Genomic DNA, 12,631 nt, shown 5'->3' on the forward strand with positions numbered 1-12,631 from the left:
CAAACTGTTGTTATTTTCAATGTTTTATAATATTATACTTTCTCTTTCGCCTTCCAACTGTCCATGTTAGAGTCTACAGATGCCACAGGCAGACATGTGAGTTGTGACCTCACTAACACCACAAGGCCTCGCACAACTGTGAGGGGAATTCTTGTATGTAACGGGAAATGTGTGTTCTCTTTTTAGTTTTACTGGTTCTGCAACTCTCACGGTCGTATCCTCTCAATAAAATGGCCCCCCACTTTCTCTGAAACCTCTAGAGATGAAAAATAAGCAGAGGTACTTTTAAGTTGCTCAACAAGTATCAACTTCTTCACACAGCCAATGCTTCTCAAATGGATTGTTCGCTTCAGTCTGTATCAACTGGCTGAGGTAACGACCTCACTGGCACTGGTGGACCCATGTCCAACAACCATACAGTGTGATCTCATAGAGTTATGTCGTATTGTGATGCAATGGCATGTGGGCAATATGTTGGTTATCCAATGCCCAAGTCAATACATTTAATTCCGTTTGCCGGACCTTTATGTAGTTATCCTGATGCTACTAGGAATTTGTCCACTTGATTATTTAGGTCTACGACGTTATTTAACGCATTTATTTATTATAGTTTTTTCACATTTACTTAACAGCACAATATTTTTTGTAATTTCTTTTTATATTCTAGTGAGGATGAATGATTTAGAACACAGTAGATGTATGCTGCTACATGTTTTGGTCGGGGTCGAGGGGTCTCTGCCACACCGCTTCACAGCAGACAACTTCACGGAAACATTTTCAGTTATTTAATTAAGATCACCATGGACAAAGACATACAAGAACTCGATGAGCTAGCCAAACAAATGGAGCAGGTCATCAGGTAGAATGTATGCTTTCATATTTGACATGTTTTACAAATGTGGCATTAAGGAAACGCTACCTATCTTTCTTGCGTCCAACCATAATATTTACTTAATATGTATTGTAATGACCGGTGCGGGCGGAGACACTGCTGGCGCTCACCTGAGCAGCGTCGAGGGACGCGGATCTTAAGAGATGGCACTGCAAACAACTTACACGGCTAGAGTCTGTCAGTGGCAGACTTAAATCTAACACTGTTGTCATATAAAATGTTGGCACTTGCCCTGTGATAAGAGTAGTGTTCTGGTATCAACTCGTGGCATCAAAATATGTATCTTTATGAATATTTGTATATGCAGTGCACTCCATAAATATCTTCACTGCAATGCATGTTCTGTTATTTTGGCTTTGTACTCCACTGGATTTATAAGGAAACGTTGACTAAAGCACATACTGTCAGCTTTACTGTGTGGGTATTGACACTGATAAAACTGTGAAGCATGTAGGAATTACACACCTTTTTCAAACACACCTGCTTAATAAGACTCAACTGTGAAGCCAACTGTCACAATACTTTTTGTACAACATGTGCTCTTATTTCAAACTGGTTCATCCGATGTATGAAAACGCACTGAAATTAAAACCGACAGTCTGTACTTTAATCCCATCATAAATGTATCATTTCATATCCAAAGTACAGTCTTGTACTTGACTGAACTTTAAACGTATATGCCTTGCTGTTACATATATTTCATATTTTTAAACAGTTTAGTTATTGAGCAGACACTCTTATCCAGAGCGACTTACATCTGCTGCCCTACATGGAGATGAACAGAGTTTGAGTGCAGGCCAGTGCAGTCATGTAATTACACATGTTTGATAACACACAAGAGGTGGGTCTAAGTCAGGTCAGTGACTGGAACTATACCAACATTCAGTAGAAGCATTGCATCTTACTCTGAGGTAAAAAGGTGCTGCTGGGTGGAGGCGGCTTATTTATGCGTTTGGACAAGGACGAGGGCCACAAATGACTAAGTGTTCCTGAGGGAAACGCAAACAGTTGTCTGACATTTCGGAGACAATTTCAGCGTGTTGTTGGTGAGGGAGTGTTCCAGCTTAGGGGGTGTAGGACTGGCCAGAGCTGGCAGCCAAGGGAGAGCGGTGGCGTGTGGTTGGATGGTATCCTTGGGAAAGTTTGCAGCTCTGCTCACACTATCTGGATCTCAGCTGGGGACAAATACCACATGGAAACGAGAGGAAGCCCGCTGGAGAGAAGAGGGCCACGTGCTGGAATGTTTCACTTCAAATGGAAAATGTTCACAGCTGTTAGGCTCTATCTGTCTCCCCCTGGTCCGGCTTTTGATGAAGTCTTTCGTCAGGCTAGAGCAAATTGTCCTGTACCGCTGTAGATCCTCCATAGCGTTATACAGGAAGAATTTACCTACCTGACAACAACCCGACATCAACCGTCCCCAGTCCTCTGGCCCAGCAGGCCATATACGCCCACCTCGTCTGAAGTCTGAGTGCTCCGGTTTGGCCGGAGTTCTAATGAGCTTACCGAGCTTTTGCCGATGTAGTTGGAGGTTGCAAATGAGAACGCTAATGAGGCTGTGGGTTGGTAGGGTTCTGAATCACTGAGAGAGATCTCACTCTGGGAATTCTACGTCTGCTGTACAACCTTCCTGTCTGCAGATCACACACCCAGTCACCCGGTGAACCAGTCACCCAGGGGTACTCTCTGGGACTCTGACCAGTCTGACACGCGGCTGTGTTTGAAGCTCCCAACGAACAGGCGGGTCCGACTGTGCACGTTATCCCAGCCCATCTCTTCAGGCTTGGGCTGGGCCAAGTTCTCCTGAGGACTTCTGATGGAAGCGCAGCATCATTAGGTTTTAGGCAGAGCTCAGTAAGACCCACCAAACTGCGTCTACAGACCATATTAATTAAACAACCTTGAATACAGTCATGATCGTATTAACTCTTTTCCAAAACGCACAGTTTGGTAAGTTGTTGAATTGTTCATGGTGGTTATCTTCTGTTGTCTAGTTGTTTTTAACGGCAACCTGAAGGGAGGTGCCAATGCTGTTTTGTTCTTCGGTATATACACATGCTTTTGATTATTCATTGGCTACACTGTGTCTGGTCACGGTCATTCCTGCAGTAGAACAATGTGAGGCAGAGTAAACTGGTCCATCACTTCAGAGCTCTGAATCGAGAGAGAAACACCTTCAGGCTTTTCACTGGTTGTACGCGCGTGCGCGAGTGCGAAAACAAGTTGTTACTGAACTACTTCCCTGTCTTTTCCACGCTCCTGGTGACGCCATCCCCTTGGAATTTGTTGCTTGGGTGCAGACAAAAAGAGGCGAGAGACAACCTACCACAGCCGAGGACTCTAGGTCTGTGTTCTGCTGCTGCTAACCAGGACCAGTTGGGGTCTTGTTTCGGCAGCCTCTTTCTTCGTCCCCTGTTCCTTCCCTTGTTTCAATTATTTTATTCACCCCCTTTCCTGTCTGGGTTATAGCGATTTAACATTATTTTGCTTGAAATCTGTTCTCTGTGGGCTGACGATGGGGGAAGCTGTGTGTGTTGCTGAGATGTAGGGGGGTGTACAGGGTCCCCTGGAGAAGTGTGAAGGGGTTCAGCCTCCCTCCGCACAGAAATCTTGCTCTCACAGATTGATGAGGGAGGTGTTGCCTCTGCTCATTCATCCATCACATACTTTATTTGGGTTTTAGAGGAAAGGAAAAATGGAAAAAAAGAAAAAGAAAATAAATCTTCAAAAAAATATCATTGGTGGGGGGGTGCCCCCCGCCCCCAGCTACACTCATCTCTTGCCGCCGCCCTCCCCCCCCTTTTTGAGCAAATTCAGGATAGGAAGACTTACCCTTGTGACCCCAGCCATTCACCAGTCCCAGTGCTAACAAAAGACAGATAAAGCAGATTTAGTGCAGATTATGGAGCAGGTCCCTGATTTCCACCAGCCTCACCCCGTATCCTGGCTGGGTGGATGGCCGTTTCCCTCCTTCTGACTCCCCTGTGTGGGGCAGGAGAAGCAGGGACACCAGCACATTGTGGGTGGCGGTCCTTTGTCTGTGGGTCTCTCCTCCCTGAAGGCAGGACCAGATGAGTTGCTGCTCCGGGGGTTGACGGGGAACAATGCCGGCTATGCCAGCCCTGCGGGCCGCAGTGTCTGGGCCCGTGGGGACGGGGGCCCCGGGCCTGTCAGAGCTCAGACGTGATGTGGACCCTTAACCTGGCCCAACCTGCAGGACCGTTCTGTAGGCCGGGGTCATTTCGGACGAGACACACTGTGGTGAATGAACTGTGGCGTCACATTTCATCCTGCCGCCATTTTCTTTGTATTTTGATGAGCACCTGGCTATGGTCACATGCCAACGTAGATGCTCTGTTGCAGCCAGTTGAGTGTTAAACTGTGCTTTTGGAAGTTTTCGGTGTCCTTTGACATTTTGATATCTTGACCCCTTGAGGTACATGCATGGTGGCCCAACCAGTGCTTCCCAACCCCCGGGGCTGGGGAGCTTCCATTCTCTAGGGTTCTCTAGGTGTTCTCTCCAGTCTTTTTTCAACCTGCCTGATTGTAATAATTAGAGGGGTGAAAAGCCAAATGAGATCCGTAACAACCATGGTAGGAGAGAAAACCCACAGGGGCGTTGATCTTTAGGAACAAGGTTGGCTCGAGTGGAAGACACACCACGTCCACTGTCTATTCCTTAAACAAATGCTAAAACGTCTCGTGTTTTTCCTCCTAATGTGGCTGAGAACAGGGATTACGGAGTTAAGTCTGGGTGCACTAACTGATGGAGCTTTTTTGTAAACATATTATCAGGACATAAAAATGGTTCATATTTTGGGCTGAACATCTGGCCCGATGCATGTTATTACAAGCAAATAGTTAATTTATCTGGCTAACGCACTAGGCTTTGTCTGATGTGCATGTAGGAAAGTTGGAAACGATGGAGGGGGGCTATCAAATAAAGAAGTCACTGTTTCCTATTATTCTGTGTTTCATGTGTGGTGCAACAAGTCATCATGGGAAGAATGAGCAAAAATAATAAAAACAGAAAAATAATAAATTAAGTAAGGACAGTTATGCCAAAATGTCATACTTGGTTCTCTCATTATACGATTAAAGAATATAATGCAGCTCCCTGACAAATGAGCCAGTGCTGTTTATGATTCAGAACAAACTGTTATTGACTGGCTTTGGAATATGCTTGCCTTGCTTTTTAACGGTTTGTGAAGGAATCCATGGAGAGGGACATTAAATCACGTTACAGCAACTCCTTTCCCGTCCTGTTTTTAACTACAAGGGAGATGGGCTCTAAAGAGCATCCAAACATAAACATCATCTATTTGCAAATTGAAGACAGATTAGAAATGGTTTTCTTTTATGCAAATTGCTAAATATTGTGTTCTAAAATTGGAATTTGTAAACTTTGGTTTGATCTATCTGTTTTGGAGGAAGCTAAGCCGGCCCAGAATATGGAAGTGGCTGATGGCAGTGTTTTATGTTTGCCCCAGTTTGAAATTACTTGAATTCCCAATTGTTCTCAGTTTTGACTCGTTTTTAGGAATTTGGGAGCTTCCCTCCTTGGCCATCCTCCTACATCCCACATCTGCTGTGTCTTGACAACACTGCATCAGTTCCTATTATCAACACAGCATCAATTCTTATTATCAACACAGCATCAATTCCTATTATCAATGCTGCATCAATTCCTATTATAAACACTGCATCAGTTCCCATTATCAACACTGCATCAATTCCTATTATCTACACTGCATCAATTCTTATTATCAACACAGCATCAATTCCTATTATCAATGCTGCATCAATTCCTATTATAAACACTGCATCAGTTCCCATTATCAACACTGCATCAATTCCTATTATCTACACTGCATCAATTCCTATTATCAACAACACATCAATTCCTATTATCAACACTGCATCAATTCCCATTATCAACACTGCATCAATTCCTATTATCTACACTGCATCAATTCCTATTATCAACACTGCATCAATTCCTATTACCAACACTGCATCAATTCCTACTATCAACAATGCATTAATTCCTACTATCAACACTGCATCAATTCCTAATATCTACACTGCATCAATTCCTATTATCAACACTGCATCAGTTCCTATTATCAACACTGCATCAATTCATATTATCTACACTGCATCAATTCCTATTATCTACACTGCATAAATTCCTATTATCAACACTGCATCAGTTCCTATTACCAACACTGCATAAATTCCTATTATCAACACTGCATCAGTTCCTATTATCAACACTGCATCAATTCCCATTATCAGCACTGCATCAATTCCTATTATCTACACTGCATCAGTTCCTATTATCAACTCTTTCATCAATTCCTATTATCAACACCGTCATCAATTCCTAGTATCAACCCTGTTATCAATTTATATACTCAACTCTGTTATCAATTTATATCCTTAACTCTGTTATCAATTTATATCCTTAACTCTGTTATCAATTCCTGTCTTCAACCCTTACATCAACTCCTGTTATGAACTCCCGTTAAGTTTGGTCATCACCTGCTATCATCAGCTCTATCATCAGCTTCTGACATCAACTTCTATCATCATTCCTTGTCATCATCCTCTGTCATTAACTTCTGTTGTCCACTCCTTTCATTAACGTCTGTTATCCAGCCGTTATCATCCTCTGTCATCAACTCCTTTCATTAACGTCTGTTATCCAGCCGTTATCATCTTCTGTCATCAACTCCTGTAATGAACACCTGATCGTCAAACCTATCATCAAACCTGTCAGCTCACCTATAAATAAATGATGTAATCAACCACGTCTTCCACCTGTTGAATCGCTCTTTTTTTCTTCGTCTCCTTGTCCACTTGTACTTCTAGTTCATCAGACAAACCAACCTTGTCAAGCGGCCAAATCATCATGACGCCCGTTTAGCGTGTTCAGCAGTAGGCCGTCCTGTGGGCCAAGGACAGCGACACAAACAGAGCAAGGAACCTCAATCGAAAGAGGGACGAAGAGAAATAAAGAGTGTTAAAAATTAAAGCATCAGTGATAGTGAGGGAGGAGGAGGAGGAGAGAGAGGGAGCTTGATAGAGTGACTGGTTGAGAGAGAGCACGAGCGAAAGAGTGATAGAAAGAGTGATAGAAAGGCAATAGGACAGAGACAGTGATAGAAGATGACAAGGAGAGAAAACTATCCAATGGGGCTTCGGCACCTATGAAGGGTTGTAGCAGTGCGTGGGAATTGTTTAGACAAACGCTAAAAGCATTGCCACTGAGCACATTGTTTTAGTAGGTTATATGGGAGCTAGCACGCCCGGCAGAGCCTACCTGTGTGGATCCGACGTGGTCAGTGGGGTTGACTCTGACTGGGGCTGATGGACCACACGCCCACAGACGTGCGAGTTAGCGTCAGGACACTTTTCCTATTCCGTTATCAAGTGGTCTGAGTCTCTTGTTTACAATTAGATTAAGTTCGCCAGGGCATGAATTGAGGAGAACAATTCTCCCTAATGCTCCAGTATTAACGTGAGTCATGGCGTTCGGGTGTTTTGCACCACAGAAGCCTGGTTGGGATAATGATCCCTTGTCATTTGTATGATCCTGTTAAGTGCTGACCACTGTTTTGCTACTCTTGTATTGGTTATTCTGAGAACATGACACTCGAGCAAAGAGGGGGACGAGTTTGTTTCAATGCTGCAGGCTGTTTCGTTGACATCGATGTCAAAACATTTCTAGGATTTGGTCAAAGTTCTGTAAAGTGGTGCCTAGAAATTGAATGCTCTGCTCTTTCAAGCTTAAATGTGTAATTTAAGATGTGGTCGCTGGATATAACACAGGTTATATTTTCAAAATGTTGCCTCTTAAAGAATTACAGCATAGAGAATTACATTTTACCATTCTTTGACATTGGCTGAGCTTGGCCAGTGGGCAATGTTGGTCCAACCCTAATGATCATTGTTGCATCAATGGATATTACTTACTGGAGTACGTTCATAGACCTAAGCATGAGAGACATTTTTCCAGAGTTTTCTCAACCTAGACCTGACCTAACTAAGCACCCAGTAAAAAATGTCTGACTTATTGTTTTCATCAAAACCAAAAGGTCATTTGTTAGCTAGCTGTCGTACGCTGTGTACTGGGGATCTAGCTATCTGTGTCTACAATTGTCCAGCTGCTCCTCGCTTCGCCAGGCTGTCTCTGGCTCCATTTTCTACCATGCACATCCTTCTGTCCTCACACAGAATGCTTTCCTGCTGTGTATGGATGGTCGCTGAGCTGGTCTTGGTTTGTGTCGGCTGGCCTGACCTTTGTCTGTGTGGGATGTTGTCACTTTGAACGTCCTCCCATGACTTATCGGACTGAAATGAATGGAGGTCAAGACAGCCACTCAGTTCTCACCAGAGAAGAAAAACGTTAACTAGGCAAAGTATTTCAGTTCACTTTTACAGAAGCAGCAGTCAAGAGTAGAGACCGACTGCTGATGGAGTTGGTGAGGTCACACTCATTGCTAATAAAAGGGAGCATTGAAATGAATATGTTGGTCCAAAACAATCCACTGCGCAACCCACAACCTACAGCCCATCTGTATAAAGGGCTGTATCTCTCATTTTCTGTGTTTTGCGTTCAGAAGTATTGCAAGGCAAAAAGTTTGCAAATGTAATTATAAATCTTTAGAAAGTGAACCCTTGTGATGCAATTCTTGCGTCATATTTTCTAGGTTGAACAACTTTTTTTCAGCTCTTGAAACACTATACATTTTGTTCAGTATAATTACTCAAATAACTAATATTACCTTCAACATCTGTGACTGTTTATCTGCATTTACCAAGTTATAAATAGATGTTTTTTTAGATGTTTTTTTCATTGTAACTATTCCTAATGGAAAAACAGATCTTTGAAATGATCATTTCAGAAAGAGTAACATTTCAGAAAGAGTACTGTCTGAGGTTTTGCTGTTCTATTCTTGTTCTTTTGGTAGTCTTTGACACATATGTGCGTAGCTCTGTAGTACTGATCTGTAGTACTGTTCTCAGGTTTTGTTCTTTACCTCTGAAAATAATCTTTGGTCATCCATTATAGTGGTCTTTCTTGGAACAGGTTGTTTGCCATTTCTGAGCCCACCAGTTCTTTCTTTCTTCTTGTTAATGTAGGATTGTTTTGGCAATTAATCTATTCATTCTGATTGCTTCATCATGATGTTAAGCCCCCGGCAACAGACTCCAAATGCAAAGCCTAAAATCTAAACTAGACTAGCCCTCTTATGCATTCATAAATTACCCAACCAAACATACCTATCTAATAAGAAACAGCTGTGAAGGCAAATACTTGTCCAAATACTTTTAGCACCCTAAAAATGAGGGACTGTATATACAACATGGTGAAATACAGAACACTGCCTCCCCAAACATGAATGTGTCACGGTACAGATACTTTCAAAGTTCACTGTAGATTAATGTAGATGAGCATTTCCCAAAGTTGATGTCAGCTGAATCGACATTGTTGCAACACATATATATATATATATTATTTTTTTACATAGAACCGGAGTTATGTGTGTTTCTTCCTAGAAATGTGGTGCTAACCCTTTTTAACGGTTTAAGCTACAAAATACGGACAAAATACAGATCCCTTTTGTTAAATATTGAAACCCCTTATACTCCCCTACCTATTTTGTAATGTCCAAGTGTCACAATGTGAGGAGATTGCAGGACACAGGCACAGAGGTGGTGGAACCGACGGGTATGTATTTCCAAACGTGCGACATGACGGCCGTAACACGCGATCATGACTTACAAAACACCCTGGGGCCGGAGGAACCTAAATAGAGACATGACGAGGGGGCGAACAAGACACAGGTGAAAGCGATTACACTGACAAGACTAAACTGAACACAGAAACAGGCAAACTAGAACTAAAACACACAGGACATAGAAATGTAACGACCGGCACGGCACTGGCTGTGGCCGGCCATTACACCAAGTCACAAATATTTACCCTTTCCAAATGATTTGTCTCTACACAAAAACTCAACAGTGGGTGTAAGAGAAACAAAGATTAAAACCTTCTTCCTCTGATGCGCATGCCGCCAAACCATTCTGCTCCCTGCCACACTGCACGCTCAACAAATACATTTTTGCTGGCACGCAAACGCTAAAGGTGAATGCATTACCCCGGGCAACAACCACGACAGACATTGCAGGCACCCAACCTACCCAAAGAACTCAGTAAATCATGGCGGGACAAGACGACCTGGTACAATATTCACTTGTCCACCCTTGGCAGGGCTGAGCCCATTCAGAGGTAGCTGGGCCCCCCTGCGCTGTACGCTTCTACTTGTTCGCAATGATGCAGCTGTACCGAGAAGCGGTGACTAAGACCACGGCAACCAATCTCGTCCGCTTATGACACAGTTTCTGGTTTCAGGAACAGATGTGTCATCTATTTCCTTTAGAGCCCCTTGGAACTGAGGACCGGTTATAAGATCAGGGAGAAAGAACACCATCAATGATAACCTTATTTTCTATCCAGAACATGATAAACATCTAGCCTACTGCAGATGCCTTTCAATCCATGGGCTTCTTAATTCATAGGAAATATTATTCAACATCAGTTTAATCACTTTTTTGACAAACTATCCTAACTTTGATTAAGACAGTAAACATTAGTCGTTGAATCTTTTTTTTTTTTACATTGCTGCATCCCCTTTTGTAGATTATATTAAAGCTACCTTAATAAAAATTATTTTGTAAAGAAATTCGGTTTGATCACTTATCTTATATCTTTTTATTGCTGTAAAAATCTGCATTTTAAATGTATTTTTCATGTTCTTATCTTGCAGAGATTATTAGATATGGGTGGCTGCCGAAAACCCAAACCTATTCCAAATCAAGGTGCCACAGTCTGTCTAAAGAAAGGAGAGCATAAAAGCTGTGAAATGGAGGAGATGGTATGCCTTCATCCTTATGGCCATAGCATGGCCAGGTCTTCCAACACATGGGGTCATTCTGAGGCTGGTGCCTTGACTGCGGGTACAGCCAAAAAGCTGAGACGAAAAGCCTGGAAATCCCGAATTCTCATCACCAGCTCTGGATCACTATTTTGAACAGGATCCCACCTGTGAACAGCAGCTCTAAGTAGGTACCACAATTACTACTTATATACACTTGTTTTGACAGTCAGTCCATATGCTTCACCTTGTCTAAAAGGTGGATATGTGTGTTGGCTCCATCAAGGTGGGCGTTATAGTCAGGCTATCTTTCCTGTTTCCCCTCTGGTCTCTGTGTCTGGGCCCACAGGGGCTCTTTGGGTTTTTTGGACTTTGCAGCCACGGGAGGAAATGAGTTTTTCCATGCTCCTGTGTGTCAGGACATTTATCAACCAGATCGCCAGAATGAGAGGGAGAGAAACAGAAAGAGAAAACAAAAGAGAAAAAGCTGCCTGGTTGTGGAATCTGTCACCTCAATCTACACTCTATATACCACTGAACCTTTTCTTCTCTGCCACTGAATTTGGAGCTTTCTGTTTTGACTGTTCTTCTTCCTGTAATTGTCATCTTTGACAACACACTGTTAGCAACCTCCCCTGTGTTAAAAAAACTTCAACAATAGGATGAAGGTGAATAGGGTACATAGGGATAACAGGTCCACTATCTGAGACAAATCAAGTTACTTATTCATAGTCACAGACTGTTTCACCTAATGCTAAAACAGTGTGACCCAGTCTGAAGTGGAGGGTAGACAGAACTCACTCCTTTGTTTCTTGGCCAGAAATTCTATTTCAGTTGTAAAGATATTTCTTCAGTTTATTGAAATGGAAATATTGAACTTCTTCTGCTCTTCAGTAAATTGTAGCAATTATGTTGAACACAGGATTTCGATCTGTAGTGTAACTAGAGTGATAGGAACACTATGCCTCATGAGCCATAATGACTGCATTCCAAATGGAGACTGTGTACTGTATACTGCCTGACAAATAGAGTCCAAAGTAAAGATCCAATATGGGAAAACACTGAGGCTGAATACGGTGCTGTGAAGAGTGGATGAGGCCGAAGTGAAGGGTGGATGAGGCAGAAGTGAAGAGTGGATACACCGAGGTGAAGGGTGGATGAGGCTGAAGTGAAGGGTGGATACACTGAGGTGAAGAGTGGATGAGGCCGAAGTGAAGGGTGGGTACACAGAGGTGAAGGGTGGATGAGGCTGAAGTGAAGGGTGGATACACCAAGGTGAAGGGTGGATGAGGCCGAAGTGAAGGGTGGGTACACTGAGGTGAAGGGTGGATGAGGCCGAAGTGAAGGGTGGATACACCAAGGTGAAGGGTGGATACACCGAGGTGAAGAGAGGATGAGGCCGAAGTGAAGGGTGGATACACCAAGGTGAAGAGTGGATGAGACCGAAGTGACGGGTGGATACACTGAGGTGAAGGGTGGATGAGGCCGAAGTGAAGGGTGGATACACCGAGGTGAAGGGTGGATACACCGAGGTGAAGGGTGGATGAGGCCGAAGTGAAGGGTGGATACACCAAGGTGAAGAGTGGATGAGACCGAAGTGAAGGGTGGATACACCGAGGTGAAGGGTGGATGAGGCCGAAGTGAAGGGTGGATACACCAAGGTGAAGGGTGGATACACCGAGGTGAAGGGTGGATACACCGAGGTGAAGGGGTGGATGAGGCCAAAGTGAAGGGTGGGGATGGGATATGATTTTATTTGAGAAATACTTGGATGACTAACTATCATCTGTCTAGC

General features: G+C 43.3%; 1 long non-coding RNA gene across 1 annotated transcript in view; it reads left to right on the forward strand.

The window, feature by feature from the left end:
* LOC105018225 overlaps window positions 1-12,631 on the forward strand; it is a 96,182-nt gene that overhangs the window by 58,487 nt on the left and 25,064 nt on the right. The window contains exon 2 of the long non-coding RNA XR_828571.3: window positions 10,729-11,023. This is a non-coding gene — a long non-coding RNA (uncharacterized LOC105018225). The remainder of the gene's footprint in view (window positions 1-10,728; window positions 11,024-12,631) is intronic.

The sequence above is a fragment of the Esox lucius genome, chromosome 19, assembly GCF_011004845.1.
Source record: "Esox lucius isolate fEsoLuc1 chromosome 19, fEsoLuc1.pri, whole genome shotgun sequence".
Lineage (NCBI taxonomy): Eukaryota > Metazoa > Chordata > Actinopteri > Esociformes > Esocidae > Esox > Esox lucius.